This window comes from Rhincodon typus, chromosome 5 (assembly GCF_021869965.1).
Source record: "Rhincodon typus isolate 14 chromosome 5, sRhiTyp1.1, whole genome shotgun sequence".
In the NCBI taxonomy this organism is placed as follows: domain Eukaryota; kingdom Metazoa; phylum Chordata; class Chondrichthyes; order Orectolobiformes; family Rhincodontidae; genus Rhincodon; species Rhincodon typus.
In genome coordinates, this window is record NC_063336.1 from 107673147 (window position 1) to 107685508 (window position 12362).

Genomic DNA, 12362 nt, shown 5'->3' on the forward strand with positions numbered 1-12362 from the left:
CATATAAACTGACATTTTCCCAGCCACCATCAGTTCTGAGGAAGGGTCACCGGACCCGAAATTTTAACTCTGTCTTTTCCTTTACAGATGCTGCCTGACCTGCTGAGCTTTTCCAGCAACTTTGGATTGTTTGGATGACTTGGTGGTGGGTTAACAATAAAGAAACAGTAAAGCTTTGGCGAATTAGGATGTCTTACACTTTCAGTTCTGCAGGGACTGGTTTTGAGAAGTACATACCTGAGTATAGATGCTGACTGGACACATGGAACAGCCATGGGGACCAGATTTTTTCCCCAATATGCCAACATTTTCATGCACCCAGTTCAAACAAGACTTCTTTGCCGCACAGAACCTCCAACCAACACTATACACCAGGTACATTGCAGACATTTTCTTCCTTTGGACTCATGGCGAGGAATTACTGAAACAGCTACGTAGCAATATCAACAAGTTTCATCCCACCATCAGATTTATCATGAACTACTCTTTAGAATCAATTTTATTCTTGGACATATGCATGTCCATCAAGAATGGACACCTCTCTACCTCACTCTACCGCAAGCCCACGGATAACCTCACGATGCTGCATTTCTCTAACTTCCACCCTAAACATATTAAAACAGCCATCCCCTACGGACAAGCCCTACGCATACACGGGATCTGTTCGCTGGAGGAGGAATGAGACAGGCACCTGAGGGGGTTGAAGGAGGCCCGCACAGGATATGATGCTCAACTCATCAATCACCAGTTCCGATGTGCCACAGTGAAAAACCATAATGACCTCCTCAGAAGACAGACACAAGATACACGCAGTAGGGTGCCCTTCATCATTCAGTACTTCCCGGGAGCAGAGAAACTGCATCACGTTCTTCACAGCCTTCAACACATTATCAATGACGATGAGCACCTCGCCAAGATCTGCCCCACACCTCCACTTCTCGCCATCAAACAACCGCCAAATCTTCAACAGACCATTGTTTGCAGCAAACTACCCAGCCTTCAGGACAACATCAACCACAACCCCACATAACCCTGTCATGGGAACATCTGCAAGACATGTCAGATCATCGACATGGACCCTACCATCACACGTGGGAACACCACCCACCACGTACATGGCAGATACTCATGTGACTCGGCCAACGTTGTCTATCTAATACGCTGCAGGCGAGGATGCCCCGAGGCGTGGTACACTGGCGAAAGCATGCAGATGCTACAACAATGGATGAATGGACATCGCACAACAATTGCCAGACAGGGATGTTTCTGCCCAGTGGGGGAACACTTCAGCGGCCAAGGACATTCGGTCTCAGATCTTTGGGTAAACGTCTCAAAGGTGGACTTTGGAATACACAACAACACAGAGTCGCCAAGTTTGGTCCCCATGAGGATGGCCTCAACCAGGATCTTCGGTTCATGTCGCACTACAAGTGACCCCACCGCCCTATACACTCTCACACACCAACATACACACACACTCTCTCTCTCTCTCACTCTCCCTCTCCCGTTGCAACACACACACACATACACACACGCACACGCATAGACACTTAAATCCATGTTAAGAATTTGTATTTGCAGATACCTTCTATTTTGCTCAAAAAACACACAATTTATAAGTAGTCAGTCAATGTGACGTTTTATAAATTCCTACTTTAGAAACAAAACAACCAGTCTAACTCCAAACCAAACAACAAACAGATTCTAAACAAGGCATCACACCGAACATGCATTGTCTGACCTAAAAATATCACCCCTTCTTCACACTGATAAAACCTTCAGTTTCTTAGGACAGGGACTTAAAAGGAATTTGGGTATTTACATATACATATTAATCAATTAAAACCTTCTAACTGATTAAAGATTTAATGGCATCTTAGGTTTGTTTAGTACATCCTCATCAATGGTGTAACCCTTTGATCTTTTACTTATAAATTCTGTGTCTGATACTACCTCTCTCACTAACACCTGAAGAAGGAGCAAGACTCCGAAAGCTTGTGTTTTCAAATAAACCTGTTGGACTATAACTTGGTGTCATGTGATTTCTGACCTTATCCACGCCAGTACAGCACCGGCACCTCCATATCATCAGTTTAATTTACATGGAAATGGGCCATACCTAGACAGGAATGAAAAGACAAGGAAGTGTAAAACATTCTATCCTTGAAGGATGTGTACAAACAAGACTTACATATTTAAAATTTGATAAACCCTATTATGGGAGGTGGATAACGCAAAGAATAGTCCACCTTATGATGTCCACCCTAAACCTAGATCAATTCCTGGTCTAATTTACTGATAAGATTAATAAAAAACAATCAATATTTATTAAATTGTTATTCAAAATAGGATGATGCATTTTATTATTTATTAGGAGAGTTTGAGCTAAATTGAAGTGTGGAGAAATTTGTTATCATGTTTTTTTCTATGTTCACTTAGTAATTTAGTAAAATAAATTGACTTAATGATTTGTTTACAGCTTTGTCTCAGTGAAGTGTTAATTGAGTAACTTAGTGAAAACAATGGACAAGTGTGTATGATTGTGTATGAGAAGTGTGTATCAGTATCTCCAGCATCTGCAGTTCCTGCTATCTCTGTGTAAGAGATTACTTAAGTTTCTGGGTCTTCATCCATCTGGGAAAAGAATACTTTATTGTTGTGAGCTTTGGAATAATGTTAGTATACATGAAGATAGCAGGTAGACAGAGCAAGGAATGAAGGTTACTTATAAAAATGATCAGTGTTGCTTAACCAGGATAATAAGTAAAATAGACCTGAAATGTGCAATGAGCATCGTGGCATGAGTGTGTCATTTGCACTTCTCATAGTCCCTAGTATTTGGCTCTGGATTTTCCAACCCGGCATACGTTTGAACAATGGAAACATCCTTAATTTGTTTACACACTCGATTTGATGCTTAATGTACAAATGATTCCAAACAGTCTTTATGAACCACATTTTCCAGTTCAATAGATTTTACAAAGCATATTCACCATAATGAAATGCTGTTGCCATTTCATGTTTTTCCTTCCAGCTAAATAATAATCTCAAATGGAAAGATAACAGAGAGATTAAAAACATCAAACAATAGTTTTCTGACAAAATGACAATAACAATAAGAATGCTTTTAGGTAAACACAGATGGATGTGAATGGGATTCTAGTGCATCAAACTTTATACTGAAACCAATTGAAATCAAACGGATAACTACAGGGGAAATTTTCACCATGTCCTCCTGGGCAGTAATCTGGCAGAGCAAATTACCGGTGTATAATAGAATTCAACTCCTATGGAAGCCCAGGCTGCTGTGCTGGTGACAGTAAAGGACAGATTAGACATTCCTCTCCAGATTAGTTTTTAGACATTGGGTGTCAGGATATAGTCTGTAGCCTCTTGGGGTTTTCAGGATTTGATAAATGATAGCCCGTTCTATTAAGAAAAATGAGGATGTTACTTGCACCAGCTACCGAAGCCATGTGAGCAATATTTATTGCACCCAGCATTTTGCAGGCACTAACAACCTGCTAGAATTACCTGACGCTATCATGTTGCTGTCTTCCTGTTATAACAACCTTAATAGATTTTCTCTCCCTCCTAGGAAGTTTGTCAGTTACCTGACAATTTCATGCCTGCATGTCATCGTCAGTGATACTGCACAAATTTTCTTTGGACGTTTGAAATTAATCTGTAGCAAGAGTGTGGTCGTCTCTTTCTCAGCCATTGGCAGGGTAGCCACAGATAGAAGATTTTGGCTGGTGGTCTTTATATAACAGCTCCCCTTCTTCTTCTTCTTTGGGTGAAACATACTATCTGGCGCAAGTCTGACATCTTTACAGGATCCATGGATTAAAAATTCCTTTGCGGCAATGTCATATAGAATGCAGTTTCCCCACGCACTTTCACCTCACACTTCTTGCCTCTATCATGCCGTGTGCTACCTCCTTTTCCATTATGATTGCCAGCAACAAAATTTGCATTGGGTACTCAAAAATTGAGTCTTCTGATATCATGCAATTACAGCACAGGCAAAAATACCCCCGTGGTCTCACAGCAGCTTGCCAGCTGTCAAGGGCATGTACAGCTCTGTGTAAGTACCAACACAAACAGTGCAAATAGACTGTTTGCTCACTGTAATAATCAATTCACAAAGATTCTTCAGTCCGTAGACTTCAAAGTAAATCAACATTGCGACACTGAACTGTTATCAGTAACAGGAGATGGTGATACAAGGACAAAGTGACAATTTGTAAACGAGAATGATGGTCTGGAGGTTTTAGACTTCTCTTAGTGTATCAAACTTCTGTAGAAAGTTGAACAAGGATAACATCAGATGGCTTAGACTCTGGAAATAAATAAGGACACTCTTTCCAGTCAATCTTGCAAAGTGCTCTTTATAAACGTTGTATACCTAAATTGGGAGAGTAATTCCACAATCAGGTCAAGCAAGGGTCTGACCTTGTCTCTAAAGCGTGATTCATTGAGAATGACAATGTCCCAGATATTGATGGGGTAGGGTAGTGCACTGGTGTTGACAAAAGTGAGTGGTCCTGGGTCTCTGCAGCATTGAATCTGGAACAAATGAAGTCTTACTGCATCAGGTCAAACACAGGCAAAGAAACTTTCTGCTGATTATCATCTATCAATCTTTTTCAACTGATGAGTCAATATTACTTCATGTTGAATACAAGTTGGAAATATCAATGTGGATATCAAATGTCATTGGGTGACAGACTTCAATCTCCATCACTAAGAATGGCTAACACAGCCATGACCGTTCTGGTCAAGGCCTTAAGGTGAACTAGGCCTGTGGCAGCGGAGAGAGAGCCAACAAGAGGTAAGTAGTTACTTGATCTCTCCCTCATCAATTTCACTGCTGCTAATGGATTTATTTCTGACACAATTTGTAAGAGTAACCATTGCGCACATTGTTCTTCACACTTAGGTTACACTTCATCCTGCTGTCCGGCACTATCATTATGCTAAATGGAATAGATTCAGAACACAGTTAGGAGTTTAATGGCATTTAAGAGGTGTCGAGTTGTAGCGGAACTGTACTCAACCACAATCTATCAACTTAATTCTTGATTTATCCTTTACACTACCATTACTATCAAGCCAGGAGATTAAACCTGGTTCCAAATAGGAATGTAAGTAATAAGACAAAAGTGATAAGACAAAAGAATTCAAACTCTTCAGTCCTGTCACATCCAGTCATGAAAGGAACTAGGCAGCTAAATAATTAAACAGATGAGAAGGGTCCATAAATATCCCCATCTTCAATGATGAAGGTGCCTGGCATATTGGCACAAAATACAAGTATGTAGCATTTGTATCCATCTTCAGCCAGAAATGGCAAGTGAACAATCCTCTTCACTATCTCCTCATGTCACCAGGATCACAGAGACAGTCTTTAGATAACTTGATTCACTGTGTGCAGCTGGAACTGCTGAAGGCATTGGATATTGCAAAAAGAGTGGGGCCTGATAACATCCCAGCAGCAGCACTAAAGACCTGTGATCCAGAGCTAGTCACACCCCTGGCCAAACTGCTCCAGTACAACCACAAACTGGCATTTACCAACAGTCTGGAAATTTGTACAAGTACATAAGAAGCAAGACAAATTTACTCCATCCAATTACCAGTTCAATTGTCTACTCTTGATCATCTGCTAAATCATGGAAGGTTTAATTGACACTTATACTGGATTTACCTGTAAAGATGATGCAGTGTGGGCACCTAGCTCTCAGACTCATTTAAGCTTTTGTCCAAATATGGATGAAAGAGCTGAATTCAAGAGGTGAGGCAAAAGCAACTGCCTTTATCAATAAGACAAACTTGACTGGGTGTAGCATTAATGAGCTGCAGTAAAATTAAAATCAGTGGGAATCGGGAAAAGCCTTCCACTGGTTAGAGTTATACATAACAAAAAGAAAGATAGTTGTTGGATACTAATCATTGCAGTTGCAGGACACTGTAGCAGACATGCCTAAAGCCCAAGTCTCAACTACCTTCAACTACTTCATTAATGACCTTCCCTTCATGATTATATCAGAGGTGAGGACATCCACTTAATATGATAATTGCAGTACTATTCTTGACTACTCAGGTACTGTGTCTATGTGGAACAAAGCTAGCACAATAATCAGAACTGGCCTGATCAGTGGCAGTATTATGTGAGCCACATAAGTGCCAGGCAATGAATATCTCCAATAAAAGGGAAAGTAACCAATTCCCAGCTTCTGACTTGATTCTGTAACCAAACTATTTATATAACTGATGCATTTAATTTTCTGCTTAATGACAACCTGTGAATCTTGGTAATGATTGATTTAGCAAAGATAATGCTGTTGAATGTTATCAACAAATAGCTGTTTCCCTTTCGTTGGAGATATTCATTGTTACAGAATCAAGTCAGAGGCTTGGAATTCTGCAGTGATTAAATCATCTCCTAATTCACAATTCTTTGCAAGGTACAAATCAAGAGTGTGAGGAAATGCTCTCCAATTGTCTAGACAGTGCAGATCCAACAGCACTCATCAAGTTGACACCATCAAAGACAAAGAAACTCACTATAAAGGTGCCCCATCCACCAGCTAAAAAAAAACACTCTCTCCATCACTGTCATATGTGGTGCCAGTGTTTACCATCTAGGATATGCACTGCACCAATTACTCAAGCATTTTTGGACAGTATACTTCAATTCCAGGACCTCTACCATCTAAAAGTGAAAGTCAGCAGACACATGGAAACACTAACCTTCCAAAATTCCCCTCCACGTCATGCATCATTCTGAATTAGAGCTGTAAATGTGGAGACAATGACACTAGACTTGCCAGTCTGGTCCAATGTTGCTACTAGGTTAAGACATTCTTAACCTTCTTGAGTAATCTTCAGCAATGTAGGAAGAAGGTCAATAACCTTTTTTACTCTGCCAGTGTAGCTGCCAACATCTTCACTCAGATACTTCACATTCACTCTGTCTTTACTATTATAGCTACCTCCCACCAAGACTCAGCTCTTCCAAACCCACGACTGGCTGTAACATCTTCCCCATTCACTTTCACCTACCCAACCGCAGTGAAATAACTGCACAGAGGCCAGAATCCCATCACCAAGTCACCCTTTATTTACAGTACATGGGCTGTGATCATCTAGCTCAAAGCCAGTCGCTAGACTGTGGAGATCTTCTGAATCTCCTGTTGATATCTGTCTGCCAGGGCTCTCTGATTGGCCCAGGTTAACAATACCAATGAAGGGTCTCGTAGTCAATTAAGATCCACCAGGCTGTGGTTCCAATCACTGCATTCGGTTACCACTAACACTGCGTGCCATCTGAGATGCCAATTCACTCACCTGGGTTACCTCCCTATCTGCAGCAAAAGTAAAAACTGTGCCAAGCACTGTCATCTCTTGTAATACTTGCATTTCTCTTTCCAGCAGGAAAGCAGCCAACAAGAGGGCAGAAAATTCAAGGTGGATGGTGTGGGGGGGGTGGTTGGTGCCCAACATAAGGAGACAAGATAGCAGCAGGGTAGTAGCATTGTGTTCGGGCTCCTGAGCTCTTTCTCTTCCTTCCTTTTGCTTTATTTTTTTTTTGCCCCCCCCCCCCCCCAATTATCTTTTAAGTCTTCTGCTTCAGCGAAGCGTCAGTGACGGATCCTGCCCAAAGTATGTTCCAGGTACACAGCGACTGGAGGCTGTGAGCAGGTCCTGCCCAAGCATGATCCAGAGGCAGTGAGAGGAGATCGGAGGTGGCAGCTTCAGCAGTGGCAGAGGTGGCATTGTGATTTCTTTGGGTCGGGAGTATGGACTTTGTTGTTCGGAGTGGAGCCCAACACGGTGAAGGGGATCCCCCGTTATCTGCAGCGGCAGGAAGAACAGGCTGATGTCTCCTGGAGAGTAAGCTAAGTGGAGGAAATTGGGGTCCCAGTATGGCTAAGCACTCCAGAAAGACTGTTAAAATTTTAACTTTATTTTTCTTTATTTTTCTACTTAATATTAAGAAAGACTTTAGTGTGATTTTTTTTCATTTTTCTGCTTAAACTATGATGGTCTGTAATGTTTAACTTTTAACCTTGTTTCTCTCTTTGTACGTAAGTTTCCTACGTTTGAACCTAAGATGGTACCATCTGTGGCGACATTATGCACTTTTCACTGTACTCCTGTATTTCTTTGCTTGAGTACTTGTGACAATTAAAATTTAAATTTGACTCCTTGTCCCTTATGACATTAAAAAGTTATACTGATGAATATGATCAGATATCTGTAGGTGCATAGAGGTTGATGATCAGATTCTGAATTGTCTAACAATTCCAGTCAGCACCTTGTGAACACAGTGAACTAGAGATACATGCGTCAATGTTCATGAGTAGCAGGTTGGTGCTTCCTCGTATTCAGTTTCCATCAGCAGGCATGACATGTAAGCAATTGGTCATTCACTTCTTTCAATGGACTGTGAGTTCAGTTCCAGACACATTTCCTGACACATCTGTTGTGACATTCATGTTCTTGAGTTGAAATTGCGCTGTTGAAATGCAAACTTCTGGCAGAGATGTTAGCTTTGGTGTAATCATGTCAAATGTTGTTTGCTGTGTAATTGTCCATTCCCCCTGTGTAACGTCTAAATAAGCTCTACAATTTCTGTGTAGATAGGAACAAATTGGTGGATAAAACTGGCAGTACTGAAAAACAATGTCAATTCTTTCACATTAGAAAGGGTCACAAATGGCTTTGACATTTTGTTGTGAGGTCTTTACTCCAGCTTTTGTCAATCTATATATTAGAAACTCACTCTCAGATGCCACTTGTCCTTGGTAAACATCAAATTCTCTTCTGTGTTAACACCTTCTGATAACTGCTGATCATGTCCTATAGCCAAGTCATCGAGATGGTTGAATATCCCTTCAAAGACATAAAAGACTCAAAAAAAAATGGTATATAATACAACAAAGAACTCCGAATGCTGGAAATCTGAAACAAAAACAAAAATTGCTGAAGAAACTCTGCAGATCTGGCAGCATTTGTCAAGGGAGAAACAGAGTCGACGTTTCAAGTCCAGTGAACCTTCTTCAGAACTGAAAGCTGAAAGTACGATAGCCTGAAATGCGCAATGTGCTGAACCTATTTGAACATTCTATAGTACAGAAAAATATATTTGTGAATAACAATGGCGTAAGATATTGTTCTTTCTCTGTTGATGGTATTTGAATGTAGCTCTGTTGCATATCAATTCCATGAAGACTGTGGAATCACAAAGTGATGCTAATGGTTTTTGGATCATAGAATGTTGACTTATGTCTGGAATGATAGCTTTTTTGACCATTTTAAGATTAATGCATAGGTTCTAAGTTCACCACTGTGTAAAGACTATGTTCATTATCCACAATGCTATGTCAATTCACTCATTGATAGTATGTTTTAAGATGTTTTAGCTCCTGTGACACTTTGTGCAAATATTGTCTTCTTACAAATTGCTGCTACGTCCAGACTGTGCACCCCATAGCAAGCCAGTAGGTCTTGAACCCTGAACTCCACCTAATTATGGCATGGTGAAATTACCAACCAAGGCAAGAAAAGAAAGGTGTGGGAACCAGAAAATTTCAGCCATTCTCTTCACCAATTGCTTTGCTTTGTTTTATGCCGTGAGTATACGCAAAAATAACATCACAGTTTGTATGTGTGAAATGGGAGCTTTATCCACAAATCCTGTATTTTTGAATGTTTGCACTGATGTGCTTCCAGCTGCTTCTCTCAGTTTAATTTCTGTTTTACTTTTTCAACCGCACTCAGGCATGACAAAAAAATGCACTGTGAAGTGTAAACAGACCACAATCAAACACCAAACAATTGAACAATGGAATATTACAAACAGGATGCTGAAAGAGGAGACAACAAGGTGCAGAGCTGGATGAACACAGCAGGCCAAGCAGCATCATAGGAGCAGGAAGGCTGACATTTCAGGCCTAGACCCTTCATCAGAAATGAAGGGTCTAGGCCCGAAATGATTGTGGCCTGTTTACACTTCACAGTGCATTTTTTTGAAAGAGGAGGACACTATTCCTCATTGGCAGATCTAAATTCTGTAAATCCATTGTACATCCCCACCATACCTCCATGTCCATTGTTCAGGAATCAGGCACAGAGAAGCCACTGGTATGGAAATATTATTCATCTTTTTTTCTCCAGGTGATAAATTATTGAAGTGGTATCCATGAGAGAGTGAATAATAAGTGAAAGGTCAAGGTTTGAACAGACAATATTGCCCTTTCTTATTATTTACTATTAACTTACCTTTTGAGGGTCTTACAATTCAGAAAAAGTAATGACTGAATAACATTGATTAAACGGTGTTTTATTTTTACTACATTGATAGCTTGTCTATCGAGAACAACCTGAATTGCTTTTAATAGTATGATAAATATGCTGGCATTATATTGAAGACCATCATACCAAACCAGATAATTTCACTACCTGACAGCTAGCTGATATAGAAATTTATAGAATCATTTTATAGCAATGGTACCTGACATTCCCAAGTCCTAACATTAAAAATATTCGCTGTTGGATACTCAAATCTGATTTCTTAACAAAAAAAAGCACATTGAAAATCAATAACAGTAATATCATTGAAATAATCATACCTTAAATTTGACTGGGGCAGCAAACAAATTATCAGGTTACCAGGATTCAATGAGTAGTAAACTATTTTCACACCTATAAGTCTTAATAATTTATCACAAGTATAAACACTTGTTAAATATTTTACAATATTGTTCCTATCCCTGCTAACCTCAATCTCATGCATATTCTGCATCAATTAATTGGGAACTGTCATCACATTACATTTACATAAAATATTAAAGAGCGTAATGCTTTATCTGTTCCGGAAAAGCCCCTGAAATGAGAATTTTTGAACAGTAAATCACTGCATACGTTACTGTTACCTATATAGTGAGGAAAATCAGAGCAAATCAGAACCAGTAAAAATTCAGACAGAGTGATATACAGATACTTACTATAAATTATATTAATGGTATTCCCAGTGCATACAATTCTAAGATTCATTCTTCTCTTTGGTTTGATCTTTTTTATTCCTTTTTCATGTCATAATAGTGTTGAACTGAATAGCACATGGTGTGTTATATAATCTGCCAGAAATTCCAAGTCGATTCCTTTATTCTCAAATTCTGTTAATCTTTTCCATATTTCTCAAAAACTGCTACAGGAATGAGAAGATGCTCAATGATGAGACAGTGATTTTGCACAATTTTAATTTCTTTCTTTTGTGTGGATCTCTGCTCAGTACCTTGGTGTTGGCCATCATCATGTGGATGGAAAACAAATTACATTCTAGAGACAATAGGGTTGTGTTTCTCGTGGTGTTAATGTAGGGGAATGAATATCTGAGGATTTGGTACCAGTCAAGCGGGCTGCTTTCCCTGGGATGGTGTCAAGCTTCTTGTATGTTGTTGGAGCTGTACTCATCCAGGCAAGTGGGGAGTGTTCCATCACATTCCTGACCTGTGCCTAATAGATGGTGAACTGGCCTTGGGGAGTCAGGAGTTGAGTTACTCGATGCAGGATTCCTAGTCCCTGATCTGCTGCTGTAGCCATTGTATTTATATGGGTGGTGCAGTTCAGTGTCTTGCCAATAGTAACCTCCAGGATGTTGATAGAGGAGGATTCAGCAGTGGTAACATCATTGAATGTCAAGGGACAATGGTCAGAATTCTCTTTGATTGGAGATGGTTGTTGTCTGGTATTTGCATGAGTTAACCAATATCAATTGTTTTTCTCTCTCTAATAAGACAGCAGCCCTATGGTCCGATAGGGCTATGGCGACTTTACCCTTATCTTTTACCAGGCAAATCCTAGTATCGCAGTTTCGGGGTCACTTGCTGTCAAGGAGGCATTCTAGACAAGAGTCATATTGGAATCAAACTATTGATTCTGTTTCTCTGTCCACAGGTACTGCAAGACCTGCTGAGTTTCTCCATCATTTCCTGTTTTTATAGCATTCTGTTCCTCCTGCCTCCAGAGGCAAGTGGGTACTCGACACTTGTCACCCCAAGTCTTGATATTGTCCATGAGAGAGATTGTAGGAACTGAAGACGCTAGAGAATTTGATATAACAAGGTGTAGAGCTGGATGAACACAGCAGGCCAAGCAGCAACAGAGGAGCAGGAAAGCTGATGTTTCGGGTTTGGACCCTTCTTCAGAAAAGGTTTTCAGACCCGAAACATCAGCTTTCCTGCTCCTCTGATGCTACTTGACCTGCTGTGTTCATCCAGCTCTACGCCTTGTTATCTTTGATATTGTCCATGTCTTGTTGCATTTATACACAGACTACTTCATTTTCTGAC

General features: G+C 40.2%; 1 protein-coding gene across 1 annotated transcript in view; it reads right to left on the reverse strand.

The window, feature by feature from the left end:
• Positions 1-12362, reverse strand: part of LOC125483068 (NBAS subunit of NRZ tethering complex-like) — a 97198-nt gene that overhangs the window by 27226 nt on the left and 57610 nt on the right. The window lies entirely within an intron of this gene.